Genomic DNA, 24,164 nt, shown 5'->3' on the forward strand with positions numbered 1-24,164 from the left:
GTGTATTCAGTGTTGCTGATTCCTGTGGTTTCCAAACCACTTCTACTACTGTGGTTCCATACCACTTCTACCATCAACTTTATCATCATGACTGTTTGCTGATTCCTATCCGCTGCCTCCGTGCACTACAGTCTTCTACACCACTTCAACGTTATTTTATATCAATGTGACTGTTTGCTCATTGCTATCCGCTGCCTCCATGCACTCCAGCTTTTACCTCACTCACCTGCTTCTCATCAAGTCTGTTTGCTGATTTCTATCCGCTGCCTCTGTGCACTACAGTCTCCTGCTTGCAACTCGCCTGTGTTCAACATCGTGACTGCCAGCTGACTACTATCCGCTGCTTCTGTGCACTACAGTCTCCTGCTTGCAACTCGCCTGTGTTCAACATCGTGACTGCCAGCTGATTACTATCCGCTGCCTCCGTGCACTACACTCTCATCTCATCTTTGCTGTGACTTCCTCGAGACTGCCGCTTTTCATTACCATCCGCTACACTTCGTGATCTACAGCTCCTGCCCTGCGCTGCACTCCTGTTTCCCATCGCTGTTGGTTCCTGTGGTTGCTACTGGTTACCTCCGTGTGCCGCTGAGTCCTGCCGCTGTGGTCAGCGCTATCGTCCATCTCCTGCTGATCCACTCTCCACGCCTTCACGTGTTCCACTGGCCTCTACCCTCCTGTCAGCATTGGATTTGTATCTCTTCTACTACCCTCTGCTGGATCATCTCCATTCTCCTGGGTTTCCTATGAGTCCAGTTCCACGTGTTGCTGACTCCTGTGGATTCGTGTCCCTGTCGGTCTACTCACCTGTGCGCTGCACCTGCTAGACCGCTGCTTCTCCTATCCAGGGACTTCCTATCCAGTCGGCCTCCAGCCGCTCAGGTACCGCTGCAATCCCATCTGACTGCTACTGCTGAACCACGGTATGCATACTTCTCATTGACTGTGCTGTGTATTGCATATCTTGCTGGACTGTGTTTGGTTCTCTCTGGAGTCTGCTATCCGCTGAGTCTATTGCCATCATTGACTGTGTTATCATTGTGCTGGACTACTTCAAGAGACTTTCTAGATTGCAGACCTGATCAGTCATTTACATATATATATACCTATATTGTGCATATTACTGTGGATCGTGTATAAGGTGCCTGTGTATATCCTGTGTTGCAGTCTTCCCCCGTGCACCTCCTCACATATATATGCAGTGGTACAACTTGCTGATGTCAGACCACTGATCCCTGTTTCCGGTATCACCTGTTCCATTATCCTCTCACATAGCAGTGGTACAACTTGCTACCGCAGACCACTGACTACCTGGATACCTCCACTTGGATTCCATTCCTTCACTCAGACAGCGGTACAACTTGCTACCCGCAGACCGCTGACTCTCATCACCTCCTTGTTTCTGTTGGACATTCCTCCTCACTATAGCAGTGGTACAACTTGCTATCGCAGACCACTGACTACTTTCACGTGTCCTTGTCCATACAGTTCCTTGTGTATCATTACCTCATTATTACCAGTGTTGCTAGTCATAGACTTTCCTGAGCATCTCATCGGCCATCATTTCATGTTCCGTGATCACCCAGCTACCAGAGTACCCTATTACCATCTACATTGCTCTGGTAAGCCTACCATCTGGTGATCCCTGGGTAAAGACTCCTAGTGCCCGTGACAGTAAGATCAGGCCATGACAGACCCAGATGTGGAACCTACCGCCAAAGAGATGCTGCAACATCTGGTTAGCCGTGTGGAGCAACAGGATGCCCGCCAACAGCTGTTACTTCAGTGTTATCAGTCATTAACCTCCCAAGGAACATCGGGACAGACTGTGACAGCTACTACTGAAGCTCCTGTGCTTTCCTCCGTTTCCCCATTGCCATCCCAGGTGTCTATAGCTTCCACGCTTCACCTGCCTACTCCGTCAAAGTACGATGGAGACCCCAAAACTTGTAGGGGTTTCCTTAACCAATGTTCAGTCCATTTTGAGCTCCAACCTCAAAATTTTTCTACCCATCGTTCCAGAGTGGCCTATCTTATCTCTTTGTTTTCAGGACAAGCCCTGGCTTGGGCCTCCCCTCTGTGGGAGAGGAACGATCCAATATTACAAGATAGTGCCAAATTCATTTCTACATTCCGAAGTGTGTTCGATGAACCAGGTCGTGTGACCTCCGCTGCTTCCAGCATCCTCCGTCTGCGACAAGGATCTCATACTGTAGGCCAGTACGTCATTCAATTTAGGATCTTAGCCTCTGAACTTCAGTGGAACACTGAAGCCCTAGTTGCCGCCTTCTGGCAGGGGCTTTCCGATAAAATTAAAGATGCACTGACTACCCAAGAGCTTCCTTCGTCACTTGAAGATTTGATCTCTCTATGCCATCGTGTTGATATGAGATTTCGTGAAAGAGAGGCTGAGAAAACGACTTCTGCTAAAGCACCTTTTCGCTCTAACCCTCAATTTCGTCCAGTGTCACCCGCTGTGATTCCCATGGAGATTGGACGTTCCAAGTTATCTTCTGAGGAGAGGAAACGAAGAGTCAAGAATAGACTCTGTATCTATTGTGCTGATTCCACTCATGTCCTCAGCTCCTGCCCTAAGAGATCGGGAAATGCCAGGCCCTAACTAGTTCTGGAGAGGTGAAGTTAGGGTCCCTGGAGTCCTCTCCATCGTCTATGAAATCTAAAGTCTGCGCTTTTGATGTGACTATTTCCTTTGCTACCAAGACCTTTGAGTCACAGGCATTGATTGATTCCGGAGCAGCAGGAAATTTTATTTCCAAATCGTTAGTTAATCAATGGTCTCTACCAATGATTACCTTAAAAACTCCCATTACTGTGACGGCTATCGATGGATCACGTCTCATCAACGGTCTCATCACCCAGAGTACGTCTCCAGTAACCCTTCAGATTGGTGCTCTGCATCATGAAGAGATATCGTTTTTAATTCTTCCTGTTACGACAAGTCCGATTGTCCTAGGCCTTCCATGGCTTCAGTGTCACTCTCCCCAGATTGACTGGCGCACCCCTCAAGTCACGTCTTGGGGGCCTGAATGTCACCATCATTGCCTTTCCCAAGTCATTCCTCTCAAGGTACAGCAAGCTTCCATTTCAGCTATTTCACCGGGACTCCCTCCTCAATATGCTTCATTTACCGATGTTTTTGATAAAGCTCAGTCTGAACGTCTTCCTCCTCATCGTTCTTGGGATTGTCCGATTGATCTTCTTCCTGGCAAGACTCCTCCCAGAGGCCGGGTCTATCCACTCTCGTTACCTGAAACTCAAGCTACATCTGAATATATACGGGAGAACCTCCAGCGTGGGTTCATTCGACCTTCCACCTCGCCCGCTGGAGCTGGGTTCTTCTTTGTCAAAAAGAAGGATGGATCATTACGCCCTTGTATAGATTTTCGTGGACTCAATGCCATTACTATCAAGAACCGGTATCCCATTCCGTTGATCACTGAGCTATTTGACCGCATTAAGGGAGCCCGTATTTTTACTAAGTTGGATCTTCGTGGTGCTTACAATTTAATCAGAATCCGTTCCGGTGACGAATGGAAGACGGCGTTTAACACCAGAGACGGGCATTACGAATATCTGGTAATGCCTTTCGGGCTATGTAATGCCCCCGCTGTTTTTCAGGGCTTCATCAATGAGATTTTTCGGGACTTATTATATGTATGTGTCGTCGTCTACCTGGACGACATATTGATTTTTTCACAGGACCTGCCTTCTCACCACCAACATGTGGCAGAAGTCCTCTCCAGGCTACGGAAAAATTCATTGTTCTGTAAATTAGAAAAATGTTCATTCGAATTACCCCAGATTCCATTCTTGGGGTATATTGTTTCCGGAGTTGGTCTGAAGATGGATCCTGACAAAGTAAATGCTGTACTACATTGGCCCCAGCCAACTACTCTTCGTGCCATCCAGCGTTTTTTAGGTTTTGCCAATTACTATAGACGCTTCATTCAAGACTTTTCTTCCATTGCATCTCCTATTGTGGCCCTGACTCGTAAAGGGGCTAATCCTAAGCAATGGTCTACTGAGGCTATTCAAGCCTTTCAAACATTAAAAGAGTCCTTCTCTTCGGCTCCAATCCTTCGTCAGCCTGATGTGACACTCCCTTTTTTCCTAGAAGTAGATGCCTCTAATGTGGGCTTAGGAGCTATTCTCTCCCAACGCTCGGAACAGCAAAAATTCCACCCTTGTGCCTTCTATTCTCGGGGTCTCCTACCCGCAGAGAAGAATTATACCATCGGAGACAAGGAATTACTGGCTATCAAAGCCGCATTAGAGGAATGGAGATACTTGTTGGAGGGAGCTCGCCATCCGGTGACGATCTTCACGGATCATAAGAACTTGTCATATCTCCAGTCTGCCCAATGCTTGAACCCTCGTCAAGCAAGATGGTCTCTTTTCTTTTCCCGTTTTGAATTAATAATTACCTTCAAACCAGCTGCCAAGAACAAAAAAGCTGATGCCTTATCTAGAGCCTTTGCTACGTCCTCTGATATAGAAGAGGTTTCCAACCATACCATTCTAGACCCCAAATGTATCTCACTGGCTGCTTCATCCACCAAAACGCTACCATTTGGGAAGACCCTCGTGCCTCCTACTCTAAGGAGGAAAATCCTTTCGTGGTTCCATGCCTCTCGTTTTTCTGGACACGCCGGTGAACACAAGACTTTTGAGATCCTCTCTCGAAGTTACTGGTGGCCTTCAATGAGGAGAGACGTCAAAGAGTTCATTGCTTCCTGTGAATTATGTTCGCAATTCAAATCCTCCCGCAGAACCCCAGCAGGGTTGCTGCGACCACTACCCATTCCGTCCAAACCATGGACCCATATTAGTATGGATTTCGTTACTGACTTACCACCTAGTAAGAACCATAACACTATTTGGGTCGTAGTGGACAGATTTTCGAAGATGGCTCATTTCATCCCTCTGTCTGGTTTGCCTTCCTCGTCTATCCTGGCTGAACATTTCATTAAAGAGATCTTCCGTATCCATGGATGTCCATCTGAGATTGTGTCTGATAGAGGAGTACAATTCGTGTCCAGATTCTGGCGAGCCCTTTGTAAAACCTTGGGCATACGATTAGCACTCTCATCTTCTTACCATCCACAATCCAATGGACAAACCGAACGTGTCAATCAAGATCTTGAGACTTTTATAAGGATATTTTCATCAGCCAATCAAGACAACTGGGTAGAGTTACTCCCTTGGGCTGAGTTCGCCCATAACAACATGTACCATGAGTCATCATCCAAAACTCCATTCTTTGTGGTCTACGGTCACCATCCGTCTTTTCCGGAATTTCCTGCCCTCCCGCCCACCCAAGTTCCTGCGGTGGAGACTGTTTGTCAGACCTTTAAAAATATCTGGTCTCAGGTTAGAACCTGTTTGAAGAAGACATCTGTCAAATATAAATCTTTCGCTGATAAGAAGAGGCGGGCTATTCCACCACTAAAAATTGGAGATCGTGTCTGGTTATCCACAAAAAATATTCGTTTGAAGGTTCCATCCATGAAATTCGCCCCTCGTTTTATTGGTCCATATAGGATCATTCAAGTTATCAATCCAGTATGTGTGAAACTCCTTCTTCCTAAGAGTCTTCGGATTTCTAATGCCTTCCATGTATCTTTGCTCAAACCTCTTATTATCAACCGTTTTTCAACTCCTCCCTCAGCTCCGCAGCCAGTTCAAGTCCATCAGGAGGAGGATTTTGAGATTACCGAGGTACTAGATGCAAAAATTTCGCGAGGAGTCCTCCACTTCCTCGTTCATTGGAAGGGCTTTGGTCCTGAGGAGCGCTCTTGGATCAAAGCTGAAGATCTTAATGCTCCTGCCCTTTTGAAGAAGTTTTACTCCAAAAATCCGGACAAGCCCGGTTCCAGGCGTTCTGTGCCCACCTTTAAAAGGGGGGGTACTGTCACTCACCGGACCGTGAGTGCCTCTTCCCGGACATTTAGGAACCGTGGCCGTCCACCATCCTGAGGGTCTGCGCATGCGCAGCCCTTTTCTATACTTCAGTGTATACCCCTTTAACTTAATTGGCAGATCAGGCAACCTCCCTATATTAAGCACCTGTGGTCACCACCACATTGCCTGATCTTGGAGTCTCATTCCTCATGAGTCTCTGAAGGTGTTCCTGTATTTCTTGTGTATTCAGTGTTGCTGATTCCTGTGGTTTCCAAACCACTTCTACTACTGTGGTTCCATACCACTTCTACCATCAACTTTATCATCATGACTGTTTGCTGATTCCTATCCGCTGCCTCCGTGCACTACAGTCTTCTACACCACTTCAACGTTATTTTATATCAATGTGACTGTTTGCTCATTGCTATCCGCTGCCTCCATGCACTCCAGCTTTTACCTCACTCACCTGCTTCTCATCAAGTCTGTTTGCTGATTTCTATCCGCTGCCTCTGTGCACTACAGTCTCCTGCTTGCAACTCGCCTGTGTTCAACATCGTGACTGCCAGCTGACTACTATCCGCTGCTTCTGTGCACTACAGTCTCCTGCTTGCAACTCGCCTGTGTTCAACATCGTGACTGCCAGCTGATTACTATCCGCTGCCTCCGTGCACTACACTCTCATCTCATCTTTGCTGTGACTTCCTCGAGACTGCCGCTTTTCATTACCATCCGCTACACTTCGTGATCTACAGCTCCTGCCCTGCGCTGCACTCCTGTTTCCCATCGCTGTTGGTTCCTGTGGTTGCTACTGGTTACCTCCGTGTGCCGCTGAGTCCTGCCGCTGTGGTCAGCGCTATCGTCCATCTCCTGCTGATCCACTCTCCACGCCTTCACGTGTTCCACTGGCCTCTACCCTCCTGTCAGCATTGGATTTGTATCTCTTCTACTACCCTCTGCTGGATCATCTCCATTCTCCTGGGTTTCCTATGAGTCCAGTTCCACGTGTTGCTGACTCCTGTGGATTCGTGTCCCTGTCGGTCTACTCACCTGTGCGCTGCACCTGCTAGACCGCTGCTTCTCCTATCCAGGGACTTCCTATCCAGTCGGCCTCCAGCCGCTCAGGTACCGCTGCAATCCCATCTGACTGCTACTGCTGAACCACGGTATGCATACTTCTCATTGACTGTGCTGTGTATTGCATATCTTGCTGGACTGTGTTTGGTTCTCTCTGGAGTCTGCTATCCGCTGAGTCTATTGCCATCATTGACTGTGTTATCATTGTGCTGGACTACTTCAAGAGACTTTCTAGATTGCAGACCTGATCAGTCATTTACATATATATATACCTATATTGTGCATATTACTGTGGATCGTGTATAAGGTGCCTGTGTATATCCTGTGTTGCAGTCTTCCCCCGTGCACCTCCTCACATATATATGCAGTGGTACAACTTGCTGATGTCAGACCACTGATCCCTGTTTCCGGTATCACCTGTTCCATTATCCTCTCACATAGCAGTGGTACAACTTGCTACCGCAGACCACTGACTACCTGGATACCTCCACTTGGATTCCATTCCTTCACTCAGACAGCGGTACAACTTGCTACCCGCAGACCGCTGACTCTCATCACCTCCTTGTTTCTGTTGGACATTCCTCCTCACTATAGCAGTGGTACAACTTGCTATCGCAGACCACTGACTACTTTCACGTGTCCTTGTCCATACAGTTCCTTGTGTATCATTACCTCATTATTACCAGTGTTGCTAGTCATAGACTTTCCTGAGCATCTCATCGGCCATCATTTCATGTTCCGTGATCACCCAGCTACCAGAGTACCCTATTACCATCTACATTGCTCTGGTAAGCCTACCATCTGGTGATCCCTGGGTAAAGACTCCTAGTGCCCGTGACACCGATGCCACGTGTGGATGAACTAGTGGAAAATCTTGCTGGGAGCAATTATTTAACAACCCTTGATCTAACAAAGGGTTATTGGCAAGTTCCCCTGACTTCCACGGCCAAGCCAAAGACTGCATTTTCCACCCCTGATGGTCTCTATCAATATAAAGTCCTACCCTTTGGGTTGCATGGGGCACCTGCCTGCCACCTTCCAAAGGGCTATGAATAAATTGCTACGACCTCACACAGCTTATGCAGCTGCTTACTTGGACAATATAGTGATTTATACCCCAGACTGGGGATCACATTTAGCCAAAGTTGAGGCGGTCTTAGCTCCATTACGGTCCACAGGGTTAACAGCTAACCCAGAGAAATGTGCCATAGCCATGAGAGAAGCCAAATATTTGGGGCACATTGTTGGTCGAGGGCATGTAAAACCCCAGCTAGACAAAGTGGAGGCAGTCAAAAATTGAACAAGACCAGAGAAAAAGTCACAGTTAAGAACCATTTTAGGCTTAGTAGGTTACTACAGGCGGTTTGTAAGCCACTTCGCCACTAGAGCTGCTCCACTTACGGACTGATCTTCGGTTAGCTCTTTGTTCCTCTCCAGTTCTACAAGCACCAGATTTTACCCGGAGGTTCTTCCTCCAAACTGATGCTTCTGGTGTTGGCTTAGGTGCAGTCTTGTCACAGGAGAAGAATGGAGTAGAAAATCCTGTCCTGTACCTAAGTCATAAGTTGCTTTCAAGGGAACAAAAATATGCCACTGTGGAGAAAGAATGTCTCGCCATAAAATGGGCTACAGAAGCTCTGCGCTATTATCTCCTAGGCAGAGAGTTCACCCTAATAACCAACCATGCACCATTAAGATGGATGCAGAACAACCGGGAGGTAAATGCCAAGGTAACCCGCTGGTTCTTGGCACTACAACCTTTCAAGTTCTCAGTAGAACATAGGCCTGGGATTCTACACAAAAATGCAGATGCATTGTCACGAAAATATGCGCTCCTCGCGAAGTCCACGTCCCCCTACTTGGAGACGCTAGAGGGAGGGATATGTAACAAAAGGAGGCATTTAGCTGGCAATATGCAGAGAAAGCAGGGAAGTAGAGTAAAACATTGGCACAGTTATGTACCTAGGTGGAGAATAAACCAGGTAAAAACATATGTGTAGTTTAAAATTGGTTTACTTACATGATTTAAAAGCTGCTTCCTCTCAGCAAACAGACAGGGTGGGTCTGATAGTCTAAACAGAGCCAGGGATGGGCATTTCCTTTTAAAGAGAAGGTGGGTGTGTCATCTGTCCATCAAGCTAGGCCTGTGGGAGGAGTGTCAGGTATAAAACCCTGCTTGTTTCATTGTTCAGGGAGATCAACGCTGGGCTAACTGGCTGATCTGGACAGAGAGCTGGACTATGTATAATAAGCGTTGAGGGTCTCCATAATTGCTGTGCAAGTATACGGTGTCAAAACATTATTACCATCCTGACAATAAAGAACCATAAAAAGGAAGAAGTTGTATGCGTGTGCTTCTGCAGTAGCGGGCTCTTGCCACAATATATATATATATATATATATATATATATATATATATATAGATAGATATTTATTTATTTTTATTAATTTTTTTTATACTGTTGACCACAGCGGATTTTTAGTCCCAGTCTCACCCTGTTATGCCACAGACAGATTCTCATGAGCAGGTGAATAAATACTGTGCTTCACTGTACTCTGTGACGGCAGAAGAAGCCATTTTTACATGATTTGCACTTTGTATCAGCAGATACACCCCATTCATCACCATCATCTTTTTCTGGAAGTATGTCTTGTTTTCTTGGTTCATCCAAGTGCCCTTTAAGCCAGTGGCGGATCCAGGGGGGGGGGGTTGGCGATCGCCCCCCTCTACCAGGGGCTTGCTGCCGACAGCTGCACGCTGTGCAGGTCCGTTCAGCAGTGACAGTGTGCTGCGGGACAGCACACTTTCACTGCTGAACGGACCTGCACATACTGTGCAGCCGTCGGCAGCCTTAGAACACAGAAAGGGGGCGGGGCCTAAATCGCCCCCCCTAAAATCGCCCAGGGTAGGACAAATGTCTGGGTCCGCCCCTGCTGTCAGCTTAGGAAAGAGATTTTGCCGATTTCAAAATATGTTTCAGAGTGCCCTCTTTCAGTAGTTTTGGATCATTTTAAGTGTTTTTTAAAAAATTGAAGATCGAAAAACTAGGTATCAGTCATCAACGGATTATTTTCTGAAAAACACTCTGTGAGACTGGCTAAAACTAAATAAAAAATGGGTCTGTATACTTCCATATGAAAATATTTTGTTTCATCACCTGCCATTTGTTTCTTTCGGACAAACCTTCTGACTGGGATCTCCATTTCAGCCTCCAGGAAATACACTTTCACTATTGGATATCAGATCATTAATTTTTAATGCAAAATGTGTAGCCTTTTATTTAATATGATCAAACCAAATTTTCTTAACCTCGTTAAAGTCATTCTTAGCCATTTTCTATGCCACCATGAAATCAAGACCACAATTTTGCAAATATTTTGAACCTGAGCCAATCACATAAAAAATGGGAAGAAATACACTTGTTGTTAAAATGGTTTTAAACTTGCACAGTTTTTCATGCAAAGTTGTATCCTCAAAAATGGCACTTGAATTGCAATTACCCAATTGTGAGATTGAAAATGAAATCTCAATAGCATCCAAACACAGAATTTGCTTCTCTCCAAATAACCAATTAAGGGCCTTTTCCTTTGCCTAATATCTGGTGTCACCAATTTTCTGCAATCTGAAAAGTTTTTCTTTTCCCTGTCTATTATAATGTTGTTGATCATATATTCATACATTTGTGGGTCTCCCCAATAAAAGATGTTATTTGATTAAAAAGCCCAAAGAAATGTTTAGCTTGAAGGACTGCAGAACAATCGGAGATGCATAGATTTAGGGGACGTCTATAGCACCATATGCAGATGGAATCAGGCACTACTTTAGCAATATGTGCTTATAAGACTGCATATAATCTTCTCATATTTTCTGCACCAACAAATCACTCAGCGATTTTATGATGGTCAAGCCTAAGCACTTCAAAATTAGCAATCAATAGTTCATTGAATCTCTGCCAGACAAATCTGTAACCTGGAGAACAAAGATGAGTTGCTCTTGGATCTCTTCTTTCCCCATATCTAATGACAGCTGTTGCTTGGTCTACAATTCCTAAACCTTGTGTGGAATCAATTTGGAGCCTAAATCTCTTTGCACCAATTTTAGTAAATATGAATTCCTTAATACGAAGAACAGTTTCCACTTTATTTATGGTTTTGCATGATAAAAAAGTTACTTCAACTACCCACTTCCAGCTTTTTCTCTTTCTTGCAAATGTTTTTTTCCTTTTTTGACTCTCTTGAATACATTTTTCAAGGTGATTTTTTGAGACATCATAAAGGCATAACACAAGATACTTTCTAACATATTCCCATGGTTAATCTCACTGTTTGTAGAGTGATTCATTAGTTCCATGGGCATTAAATAACAATCCTTGTTTGCCAACAGGTTTTGTCACATCAAATATGCGTTCCATGACTTCGATATATTGAAGTACCTACTTCTAATGTGTCAATACTTCTGTTCTTATTTACAATGAAGCATGCATTAGCTGCATCACAAGGACTTTTTAAGGATTCATATTTATTTAAAGCTTGATGGCAGTGTCATAAATGTGTACAGACACTAACAAATGGCAAAACAACATTTGAAAAAGCAATGCATATGCTGTAGAAAATGCTTACATTTGTTTATTTTTCACCAGAAAGGTTAGCCAAGAGTGCCCAAAATGGGCTCAATTTAGTGTTTTCCAATAATAGAAATCTGCCTCTTTAAATGGAATGTTGTCACATTCCACAGTAGTTGGTTGATAAGGGTGCTGTGATGGAAAAAGCACAAATGACAGGCTGGTCAATTTTACAACCATACCCAACCCAGGGCTTTCTTCTACTGTGATACTCTCTAGCTCAGGAATTGTAGGTTCTTCTGGGAAGGACTTTGCAGTTGTATTTAAAAGGTCATCTGAGAGCTGCTTTTAGGAAAAATCTCAGTGTCACAGACTTCTGGAGGGTTTCAATGATCACATTGACTTGTCAAACCTCTTCAGTATGCATTTTTTGGGGTACATAAGTAGCACAAATAACCTTTGCATCAAGGAAGCCCCAGATCTATACGTCATGTCATATTGAAGCTGCACTGCTGCTAGAAACATTATAGGTCTGAGTCGGCTCGGTACTTTCGTGCTATTTTGGATTCCAAAACGAGGCAAAACATCATTGTGATGTCGTCGGATCTCGGATCTCGCGAGTTTTGGAATCTAAAAAATACGGCCCTCCACGGCGTTCTAGCGCCATTTGAGAGAAGGACAGAGAAAAGGTAGGACAGAGTATAGAGCAGTTGGGCAGGCAAAGTGATAGAAGAGATAGAGAAGGGTGGTAGCAGTGTTAGAGAAAGCTCCATTGCTGAATTTGTCATTTCTGAACTACAAATATAAATATAAAAGTTCTTGTAGGCTTTTTTTCTTAATTTGCACTACTAAGTGTAGGGTCTAATATACACCAAAACCGAAGAGCTGCTTTGGTCATTTGGTGATTGCTGAAATCCTAATATACCAGTCCTTGGAGTGTTTTTTCTTAATTTGCACTACTAAGTGTAGGGTCTAATATACACCCTTATAGAAGAGCTGCTTTGATCATTTGGTGATTGCTGAAATGCTAATATACCAGTCCTTGCAGGCTTTTTTTCTGAATTTGCACTAATAAGTGTAGGGTCTAATATACACCCAAATCAAAGAGCTGCTTTGGTCATTTTGTCATTGCTGAAATAGTAATCTACAAGTCCTTGCAGGCTTTTTTTCTTAATTTTGCAGGCAAATTATACTGCCTTATATAGGTAACACCCAAAGACGAGTGCTCCATTGCTAAGAGTCATTGATGAATAGGAAGACAAGCAGGCTTGTCTTCTTAATTTTCAGGCAAATTCTACTGCCTTATATAGGTAAAACCCAAAGACGAGTGCTCCATTGCTAAGAGTCAATGATGAATAGGAAGACAAGCAGGCTTGTCTTCTCAATTTGCAGGGAAATTCAACAGTGTTATATTGAATAAACAGACACATAGCGGGAGAAGGAGAAGAAGGAGACAGAAAATGAATCAACTTTCTCTTCCTCAGGATTGTCAATGGTGTTATAGTCTCTTAGTAGGCTGTGGATCAGCCTGCGACAGTCCTGGATGGTCATCTTCTCCCTTTTCAAGATGAGGCGATTCCTGGCAAGCCAAATAGCGTCCTTAAAGCAGTTCATTATGATACAGGCCTCCTGGATTGCCCCAATGATGTGGGTTCCAGGAAATAATCCATAAAATACTGAATGGTATGAAAGGCAAGTCTGGGCACACTGTCCTTATGTTCATGTTCCAAGGCATCCAACACTGCCTATGCAGTGGGGCAGTCCCAAAAAATACGCTGTGCTGTTTCCCTTCTGGTGATGCAGAGTGGACATATCGGCAGAGGTTCCGGGAGTGCATGAGTGCCCTGAGAGGCAGACATCCCATTAAATGTCTTTGTGTCTATTAGTCAGCCTCTTAGAGGCCACATTCTCCCACACGTTTTGTTGTTGCAGCAGGGAGCCCTGAAACAGACTCCATAATGTCTTTAAATGTGATGAGCTTGTGGACAGTTTTTGGCTTCCACAAGTCTGGTTTAAGTCCCTCCAGATCGTACTCCCTCACAAATTGACCAACATCCAGGTAAAAACAAGGTGTAGTCCAGTTGTAAGGGAAGGAGCTGTCCCACTTGTCCCAACCAAGGGTCCTCCAAAGAGGCAGGAGGAAAAAGCAAGACATGGACATTCCAGCAGAGCAAATGTTCTTTTCAATAAGAGTTCTGCGGATGCAGTTGCAGACAAAGCATGGTGGGGATATCCGGGATCCCTTTCCCTCCTTTAGGGTCTCCTAGTACATGACCGCCTGCTTCACTCTGTCCATGTATTAACTGTAGAATTACCCCAGTTATCCAAAGAACGGGTGGAGTGATCAAATTAACCATAACTGCTTTCATGATCCAAGGATAATTCCATCTTGCACCACTTTTCTTTTCTGCCACTGCTGTGTGCCAATGTGTCCTAGATGTGCTAGGACCTGCCGTGTGTTTGAGTCATTGCTCTGTCGGTTACCATTCTCCTCTTACTGCCCCATCTTTAATGTCCACGTAAGGCGCAGGTGAAACTCATTGGTTTTATCTATTTCTAATAGGTGTGCATGTACAGTTCTCAAGTAATCAATCGATTTATAGGGTTTTAGTGGCAATTCGTCTTTTATCTGGATTATTGTACACAAATTGTACAGTTTCTGCTCTCTTATTGCCTCTCACAATTCACAGCCCTTGTTTTAAGCACAGTCCCGCAAAGGGGCTTATAATTAGTCCTCAGGTCTCTCCCCACCTATTATTTATCTAACTACTAGCTAACTAATACAATGTCCAATCCCCAAAAACATTAAGTGAATGATGGTTACATATCCATTTTGGGAGAACTCCTTTCTCCATGAGATCTTAGGATCTTTCTCTTCTCCTCATACAGCTTTTTCAGAACTGTCTTACTTGTCTCACTTCCAAGTCAGCTGATAGGATTGGGCTAAATCTCCTTTTGACAACCACCATGACCTTGTGATAAAATCTTTGTTTAATTTTATCCTTAGTGCCCCCTTTTTTTTCAGTGCTCTTTTCTGTTCACCTCCTCCATTAGTGCCATGTCTGTCCTCCTCTCCTTGTCTGTGCTATTTTCCGTTAGTTCCTTTTTTATTATTCCGTTGGTTTCCCTTCCTTCATTAGCCCCTCACCCTTTCACAAGCTCTTCCTACCATTCTCAGGCAGCAACTCAGTGCATGCTGGAGATTGTAGTTCCTGGTTGAATACAGTTCTCTAATGCGCCTGTGCGGATGTTCATGTCCGCCAGCACTACATTTATATAATTACTTGTATTTTGTTTTTCATAAACTTGTAATAATAAATGCACACTTAGGTCTCAGACTCACTAGTTGTTTTTTTTACTTGATGTTTTTGTTTAATAATCAAGGATTGCAAACACAGTGGTCCATGATTCTAAACAGGTTGGGAAGAGAAATCTTTGGCTGCTGGAGAGTTAACAGGACAGAGTGATAATTTGCTTTCCAACTCCCCTATGCCTACACTCTACATGTCTCGGGAGGCCCTGACAGTGGCTGCCAGGAGTTCAATAAAAGGAAGTGAGATTAGAGGGAGTGGGGACATCTAATTTTTTTGAAAAAAAGAATGGATCCAAGGGAAAACCAATGACCATAATCCTTGCGGAGGGCTTTGATGCCCATTAGAGAGCTTCTGGAAAGGTCAAAGTGCATCAAGGTTTGAGACATAAATTGCCAGGACATCCTGCCAAAAGCATTTTCCGATTCTAAAAATAGATTTATTGCGGGAGTTTTTCTAGTGTTTAGAATATGTATTGGGTCAATGGTGCTTTTCGTGCTCTCTCTTGGTTATCTACCTGGGATAAAGCCTAATTAATTATAATGAACCAGGGAAGGGAGTCCCAAGTTAAGTCAAGGATTTTATCTTATAATTTAATGTTGTTATCATGCAGTAGCTAGCACCGTTATGAATGTCTTTCCCCTCTTTGTGGATGTAACCAGGCTGGCTTATACTGAGCATCCAAGTGCTGAGGTTGCTATGGAAATGTAGGGTGAAGCAGAGGTCGGCCATACCAGAGAGTCTGTGAGGAGAAGAGAGAGAGAGGCAGGAATGAAAAAGCTGACAGGAAGAGGTGCTGGGGGTCTGAGAGAGTTGGCAGCAACAGTAGAAGCAGTGAGGTGTGTGTGAAAAGCAGAGTCTGCCAAAACGACCGAGTGTACAGAGGAAGAGAGGGATACCCAAGCTATGTGTCAGACGCCGTCCCCGCGCCTCCTTGCTGGCCGGGGACGGACGTCTTCTAACCACTGAGCAGCCCGTTGCTAGGCAACAGGGAGGCTCCTTCTGGCGGTGTCAGTCAACGGGAACGTGACGTGCACCCCGGCTTCCTGACATGAAAAAACAGTCAGTATTTAACTTATGTGCAAAACAGAATTTTTTTCCCACAGCTAATTTGCACCCCTTGCATTGTAACATGGTTTTGTCCAGGAGACTGAAATAATCCTTAATAAATCAGGCCTTAGATTATTCCCAGACATTAAAATTGAAATAGAAAAAGAAGCAGCCTGCAAAGACTGTACAATAAATAGAAATGCCCAAGGCAGATTTTCTGTTTGGGTCTAGATTATTCCCATACGTTAAAATTGAAATAGAAAAAGAAGCAGCCTGCAAAGACTGTACAATCAGTAGAAATGTCCAAAGCAGCTTTTCTGTTTGGGTCTAGATTATTCCCACATATTAAAATTGAAATAGAAAAAGAAGCATCCTGCAAAGACTGTACAATAAATAAAAATGCCCAAAGCAGATTTTCTGTTTGGGTGTATATTATTCCCAAACCTTAGTGCAAATTATGAAAAATACTGTTTAATCCCTGATAGGCCCTCCTTAATTCTACAGCCAATAAATGTGAATGAGCGCTGCCCCCCCGGGATGTGTGGCTTTTATCAGACACACACCAATCCAGGGTGGCAGACAACGGTCTAAAAAGAGCTATTGAAATTCATAGCAAAAAAGGCAGTTGGGTGTCTATGTGTATTACACACTACACTTATAGTTAAATAGAAAAAAAATCACCCTGCAAAGACTGTACGATCAATAGAAATGCCTAAAGCAGATTTTCTGTTTGGGTGTATATTATTCCCATACATTAAAAGTGAAACTGACAAAAAAGCAGCATGCAAAGACTGTACGATAAATAGAAATGCCCAAAGAAGCTTTTGTGTTGGGGTGTATATTATTCCCATACATTAAAAGTAAAAATGACAAAAAAAGCAGTCTGCAAAGACTGTACGATCAATTGAAATGCCCCAAGCCCCTTTTCTCTTTGGGGGTAGATTACACCCTACACCTTTAGTGAAAGTTTCAAAAAGATGTTGTCGTCATCATCTTCAGCATCATCCTCACCCTCATCAGTGTGTACATCATCATCACAGACTATTAATTAATCTCCGCTGGAGATTCAGTACTTGGTGCAGTACTTGGATGTATTTGCTGGTAAAGGCCTTCCTCGTGGAAGATGTAGTTAATTTTGATGAACATCATCTTTTCCACATTTTTCGGAAATAACCTCCTTCGTCGATCACTGACAGGGTTCAGAAATATATAGTGCTGGTATATAATAATTTCAACACCAGAAAATAGCTTTTTTCAAAGAGGGGAATATCTTACACCCCAACCACTTGTAGTGAAAATTCAGAAATATATAGTGCTGGTATATAATAATTTCAACACCAGAAAATAGCTTTTTTCAAAGAGGGGAATATGTGACACCCCAAACACTTGTAGTGCAAATTCAGAAATATATAGTGCTGGTATATAATAATTTCAACACCAGAAAATAGCTTTTTTCAAAGAGGGGAATATCTGACTCCCCAAACACATGTAGTGTAAATTAGGAAAAATGCCTCCTACTATTCTCTTCCTACTCTCTTCCAGCTCTATTACTGCTCTATTACTGTTCTCTTCCTGCTCTATTCCTGCGACCTAACCCTTCTCTCTCCCTCTCTCAAATGGCGCTGGATCGCTGTGGAGGCGAATATTTATTCAGTCTAAAAATCGCGAGATCCGAGGACGTCCCGATGACATTTTGCCTCGTTTTGGAATCCGAATAGGCGGGAGAGTACCAAGCCGACTAAGCTCGGGACTCGAATTCTGGAAGTTCGGCTGGTTTCGGTTCTCGGGAAACCGAGCCCGCCCATCTCTACTTTTAACATACCCATGTAAAAGATAGTTTGGATCTTTTCCAGCCAAACTAAGCTCTTTGGTTCTTTTATCTCTTCTGCTAGTTGCAGACCAACATAAAACTATACGGATAGCAGAATTTGATAACAATTAGAGATGCTCACTGGCCCCCGTGTTTTGGTTTTGGTTTTGGATCTGGATTACCGTTGTGTTTTGGTTTTGCCAAACCGCCATTGCGTGTTTTGGTTTTGGCTTTGGGTTTGGTTTTGTTTGGTTTTGTTTTGCAATTTGTTTAAAAAAATAAATTTTTGGGGGCTAAAATAACATAATTTAGGTATTATTTTGTACCTACATTATTATTAACCTCACTAACACTAATTTCCAGTCATTTCCATTCAATTTTGACCATTCAATTTTGACCACCAATATGATTTTCATACACTTGCAAAGAAAAATTGCTGCAGTTCTTGCCAGTGATAAGAAAAAGGCCATTGTCATGCCTGGGCATAAGACCAAAAATCCACCTCTTAAGTGTGGAATTATTTTTACACAAATCCTGACAACAGTTGTCTAGCCATTTGTAGCGTTCTTAAAGCCACATTCAGTAGAGGTAGGGATCTTAACCATCTGGGATCCTCATCCATGTTACGTCATTTTTCAGCGAGTTCTTGGAAAGCTGTTGGGAAAATCAGAAACTTAGGTTAAAAAAAAATAACAACAAGCAGTCCAGTATCATGTGCCTCCCTTCTCTCATCTACATCCCAGCACCTGCAATCTAACCCCCCCCCCCCCAACACCCTCATCATCAATATCCTCAGAACCAATAATTTACAGTTAAACAATCCTTTGCAAGAGGAAGCAAGTATGGAATCTGTCACCCAGTCGCAAAACAGATCACAGACGCCATAAGGACTATGCTAGTATTAGATCTGCGTCCAATGTCCATTATTAATGCAGCTGGTTTTATACAGTTACTTGAGGTGTTCTGTCCCTATTACCAAATTTCATGATGACACCATTTTACTCGAAAAGCTATTCCTCACCTCTACCAGAAAGTTCTTAAAAATTTAATCATTGGGCTACAAAATGCCATTCTACCCATTGTACACTTAACCACAGATATGTGGGCAAGCAGAACTGGGCAAAGTAAAGATTATATGACTGTGACAGCCCACTGGGTTGGTCATTCGCCTTCATCAGCAGAGACAGCAGCAGCATGAACCCAAGTACGTCACATTTTTCAGAAGTAGGCTACTCTGTGTATCAGCAGCTTCACTAAGAGGCATACAGCTAACAATCTGTTCCAAAAACTAAGGGATGTCAATGAAAGATGGTTAATCCTGCTTGGACTCTCCTGAGGATATGTAATTTCTGATGACGACCCCAATATTGTTCAAGCATTACAGCGGGGTTGAATTCCATCACATTTCCTGTTTTGCACACACCATCAACTTGGTGTTACAGAACTTTTTAAAAATGACATGCAGGAGATGCTGTTTGTGTCCGGAAAAATTTAGGGTAAATTTCTGTTTTCTGCAACAGCATGTAGCAGAATGCAGCAGCTGCAAGAAGACTAGCATTTGAGGGGAATTTACTTTAGTCCAGCGAAGTAGTCACCTGTGAAGAGAGTGCAGACACGGTTAGCTTGAGTCAAGTGATTGCCTTAATAATACATTTTGACAAAGAGCTACAGAAATTTAACGTGTGACATAAAACAAAGTAAATGTGCTAACTATATTTTAATTGTAGACAAAATACTTCATTTGCTTCGCAAGGATCCAGGACCTATCGACATCTTGTTTAGACGTCTTCTCCTTCAGTTTCTCTGGCAACTGCTTGTTGTACAAAAAATTGCTTTCCCAAGACACCCAGTGGTGATGCAAATGATTCCGCACAACATTTAGATATTTGCTCTGCTGTAAAAGAATTGGTCAAAAATCGTGACAGCTCTGCCATAAAATGAACTACTAATTCCATTTCGAAGGACATTATCGGCAATTACATCATAGTATACAGACTTCTATGATGGTGGGATGAATTAGTATTGTTTGAGGAAGATTAGCACTGAACCCTGCCACCTCTCCTGTTTCTGAGTGAGCTATGGTACAATAAAATGTAACTGCAGATTTAGACCGAGAGTGTCAGCCCTATTATTTCTATTTCAGCCATTACAATTAGCAATGGAGCAATGGAGCTCTTCTCTTTTGGTATATAACGCAGTAGAATTTGCCTGCAAATTCTACAGAAAAGCCTGCTTGTCTTTCTCTTTATCAATGACTCTTAGCAATTGAGCACTCGACTTTGGGTGTATATTACACTCAAACCGTATTAGTGCAAATTAGGAAAAATAGAATTTAATCCCCACTAGGCCCTCCACCATCCTTTGCATGTTAATAGTAGGATTGGTTGCAGTTATGGGCAAGGTCACACATTTTTTTGTCAAATCCTTCAAACCAGTCCAGATGTCAAACTGTTGTGGTGTGCCACCTGCGTCATCTCTGCTTGTGTTTGAAAAGTGCAAATTGGTGCCAGAACCTCACGTGCCAGAACTGCTGCCACTGATGCCACCCTGCTGCCAGTGGCGCAGGACTTACACAATCAACTGCATCCTCATCAGCGCCCTCGTCGGCTACCCAAATCTCCCCCTCATCCTCTTCTAATTCCAAAGTGTCATCCTCACTTGGTGTATCATCGGCTACACTAGGGCTGTTCAGGCACACATCAGCAGAACTGCTGAAAGGGCCCTTCTTTATGGGTACATTATCAGAATGCTCACGATTAGACATACCACTGGTGGATGGACTCTCCACAGGGATTGGTGTCATTTCTGATTCTGAGCATACATTATCCTCTAATGCCTTACTATTTTCTTGCAGCTCGGCTTTGACGCGTAGTAGTGCACCACTTTTAGACTCCAAATTACTTGGTCTTGCTTGCTCACGAGTGATCATACAAGAAGAAGGCTTGGTAACATTTTTAGATCTGCCACTATTAGAGAAAGGCGAAGGCCTCATTTTTTCTTTGCTACTGCGTGTGTAGAATGGCATGTTGGCAATTGTTTTTTATCGGCACTTAACTTTTCCTCAGTTACACTTCTTTTTCGCTTCAACACGGTAATTTTTTTTTTTGGTGTGTGTTTTTTTCCCTGATTTAAAAAGACTATGTACTTTGACATCACCTTTCCCAGATGACGTACTGGGAACACTACCATCAGGACTGTTGACAGAACCGGCTTACTGATTCTGCTCATATGTGGACTGCTTTGAATCCATTTTAATGAGGCCAAAGCACTTGTAGTGCCAAAATTGTATGAGATAGATACTGCTGACAAATATGACTTTTGACAGCCAGAAAAATTAGTGTTTCACACTGGGGAATATGGGAGACCCCAAAAGCACTTGTAGTGCTAAATATTGTTTTAGCTACTGCTGACAAATATGACTTTTGACAGCCAGAAAAATTACAGTAAAACACTGGGGAATATGGGACACCCCAAAAGCACTTGGAGTGCCAGAAATTGAAAAAAAACCCTCCTCTATCCTCCTCTTACTGCTGTAACAATTGGTATTAATATTAGATTTGTCTAGAATAGAAACAATAATGTGTCCAATTATTGCTCTGTCCCTGCGCTGATATAGCCTGTGACCTGCTCTCTTTCTCTGTCAAATGGCGATGGATTGCTGTGGAGGCTGGTATTTATGCTTTTCAAATCTCGCGAGAACCGAGCTCAGAAATACAAATACGTCATGATGACGTTTTGCCTCGATTTCGATTCCGAATGGGCGGGAGAGTACCGAGCCTGCTCGGCTCTGTACTCGGATAAGCTAAATGCGGATGAATTTGGATCTCGGGGAACCGAGCCCGCCCCTCTCTAATAACAATATTATGCAAATAAGAGAATACAACATTATACCCCAATATTATTGGAGCAGACTTAAAAATAAATTAATTCCACTTATAATGAGAGAAATCCCAGGGCGATAGCTTATTTAACAAACCCTCTCTCCCAGTGATGGCTTTCACCACAACGCATGGGGAAGTCTATTTAATAAGGACAGTGACAGTAAAGTATTGCCACTGTCCTGCTATTGCTATCGCCATCTCAGGATTTAAATAAAGCATTTAAATAAAGGGACTGGCTTAATGGTAAAAAAAAGTTTTTACATTTTTTAAAATATGTTTTATCATGTTATTTTTTTTTATTATTATTATTAATTTGGAGAATCTGGAAGTGAAAGCCCAAGTCCGGGCTTTCAGTTCCAGCATAAATGCATGAGCCAGCAATGCTTGGTAAAGCATGCACAGGGGGATACTACACTAACTTGTATCTCTAAATGATGTGGATATTAGATTTTTCTCTGGCTGCGGTAAGCATATCATATAGTTTAAATAATAATGTGCTATTACAGTATTGAAAACAGGGCTGATATATCAAAGTGCAAAAATCTTTATGCTGGAGAAATCAGGTGTTTTGTTTTCCCTTCGCCCTATATATTAATAGGGTTATTGAAGGAGATAACCACTGTTGGTGGGGTCAAGGTGGTACTTGTTTTGTTAATGCCATCCTCTGATATTATAACAGAATACAAACATAAAAAAATATTTGTTCTTGGAAGCATAAGCATCTAATGCAATGTTATTTACATTAGTTTAATTGATTTATAGAAAAACTAGCTGAAATACTCAGCGTTGCCTGAAGTATTGAAGTTATTAAGTTATCGATGAGTTGGTAACTGTCAACCTTTTAAAAATAATTAGCAGCTTAGCAGCAGTTCCAACACACCCATGAGGTAGCTGCCTAGTGTAATTTTTGTTTTTATATTAAATGTCATCCAAATCTATCCAGTGGAAAGTCCAGAACAGGCTCCCCGGGTCAAAGTTCTGCCCAGCATACACCAATGGAAAGTCCGACTGGGACCTTAACCCCCTTAAACACTGGCCAATATTCAACTCGACCACCTTGCTTTGGTTTCATCCCAATCAGTACAGGGGTATCCGAATACAAGCTTAGAACAGGCTCCCCGGGTCAAAGTTCCATCACACACCAATGGGAGGTCTGACCGGAAACGTAACCCCCCTTAAATCTGCCCAGGATCCAACTGGACCACCTTGCATTGTTTTCCCTCCGAATTGGTCCAGGGGTGTCCGAATTGAGGCTCAGAACAGGCTACCCAGGTCAAAGTTCTGCCCAGCGTACACCAATGGGAGATCCAACCGGGGCCCTAATCCCCCTAAACCCTGGCCAGGATCCAACTGGACCACCTTGTGTTGGTTTAATCCCAATCAGTACAGGGGTGTCCGAATGCATAACCAGACAAACAATCAGACCAATGAATTTTATATATAAGAAGAACGGTAAATTATATGGGTGTCACTGTGACTCTGAGCTGTGCAGCTTTTACTTGATCTACTGTTTTCCTGCTGCCTGGCTCAAGCCAAGATTTGCTTATGCGAAACACTTGAAAAGAAATGGGAAAAGCAGTACTGATGAGCTACAGTGGCATCCATATAATTAATAGTATTGATTGCTATAGGCAACATCTCCACTTTTTCAAACCTGCAGTTTAGTAAATATACTCCTAGGTCTTTATTTTTTCAATTTAAAATCCCTGGCAGTTGTTCAATGCATAGCTCTTGACTAGTCTCACTATATAGTAATCCATTTTTTAGTCTTGGACTTGTATTCCATTGTTAGCTGCGTCAGATGGTTTTACTGCTAAAAGAAAGGATATGTAATAGTATTGACCACATTTTTGTGAGCATACTTTGGCAACAAGTCTAGCTATGTACTGCTGAAGTTCTCTGTTTTATTTGAATTTTAATGTCCATTTCAACTCTAATGCTTTGCAACCTAGTTGGGCTAGTTGAGTTGATGTCAATGGCTCATTTTATGCAAGGTCTCAATTTCCTCTAATGCTGCTAATTCCTATGCCTTGCTTACTTTTTTGGGAACCGACTGACCTGTTTCCAATGGTTATATTTAAATCTATGTTTACAATCTGAAAGCTTTTGTGATACAACTTGAGCTTTGTAGTTCAGTTTTCTGTATGATATCTGGTTGTTAAGGAGTATTTTGTGTATTTACAATCTAATGGTTGAGAGGATTGTTTTTCATTGATTTGTTTTTCACCTCCTGTCATCACACATACTGACACTGTCTCTATAGAGTTTGTTGGAATCACAATAATTGTTTTAGGTTTAGGACTCCTGCAAGCTATGAGTTGCTTCCAATACCCTACCAAAATCAGCTTCTGATGCTCCAACTCCCAATTTGAATCACTTTTCATTTTGCATATGCACATAGGTCTTGCAGCCAAATATTATTAGGTGGTCCAATTTGGCTTCCTTACCTTTCCATGATGTGTCATCATTATTCATTTCTATTGTATTTTCCTTTTTTCTTTTTAATTAAGGAGGTTGCTCTGATTAATACTGTCGCCCATATCCTTCATTATCA

At 42.9% G+C, this 24,164-nt stretch overlaps 1 protein-coding gene across 1 annotated transcript in view; it reads left to right on the top strand.

Moving 5' to 3' along the window:
- The window catches only part of LTBP3 (latent transforming growth factor beta binding protein 3), a 211,923-nt gene that overhangs the window by 135,763 nt on the left and 51,996 nt on the right, over positions 1-24,164 (top strand). The window lies entirely within an intron of this gene.

This window comes from Mixophyes fleayi, chromosome 10 (genome assembly GCF_038048845.1).
Source record: "Mixophyes fleayi isolate aMixFle1 chromosome 10, aMixFle1.hap1, whole genome shotgun sequence".
In the NCBI taxonomy this organism is placed as follows: domain Eukaryota; kingdom Metazoa; phylum Chordata; class Amphibia; order Anura; family Limnodynastidae; genus Mixophyes; species Mixophyes fleayi.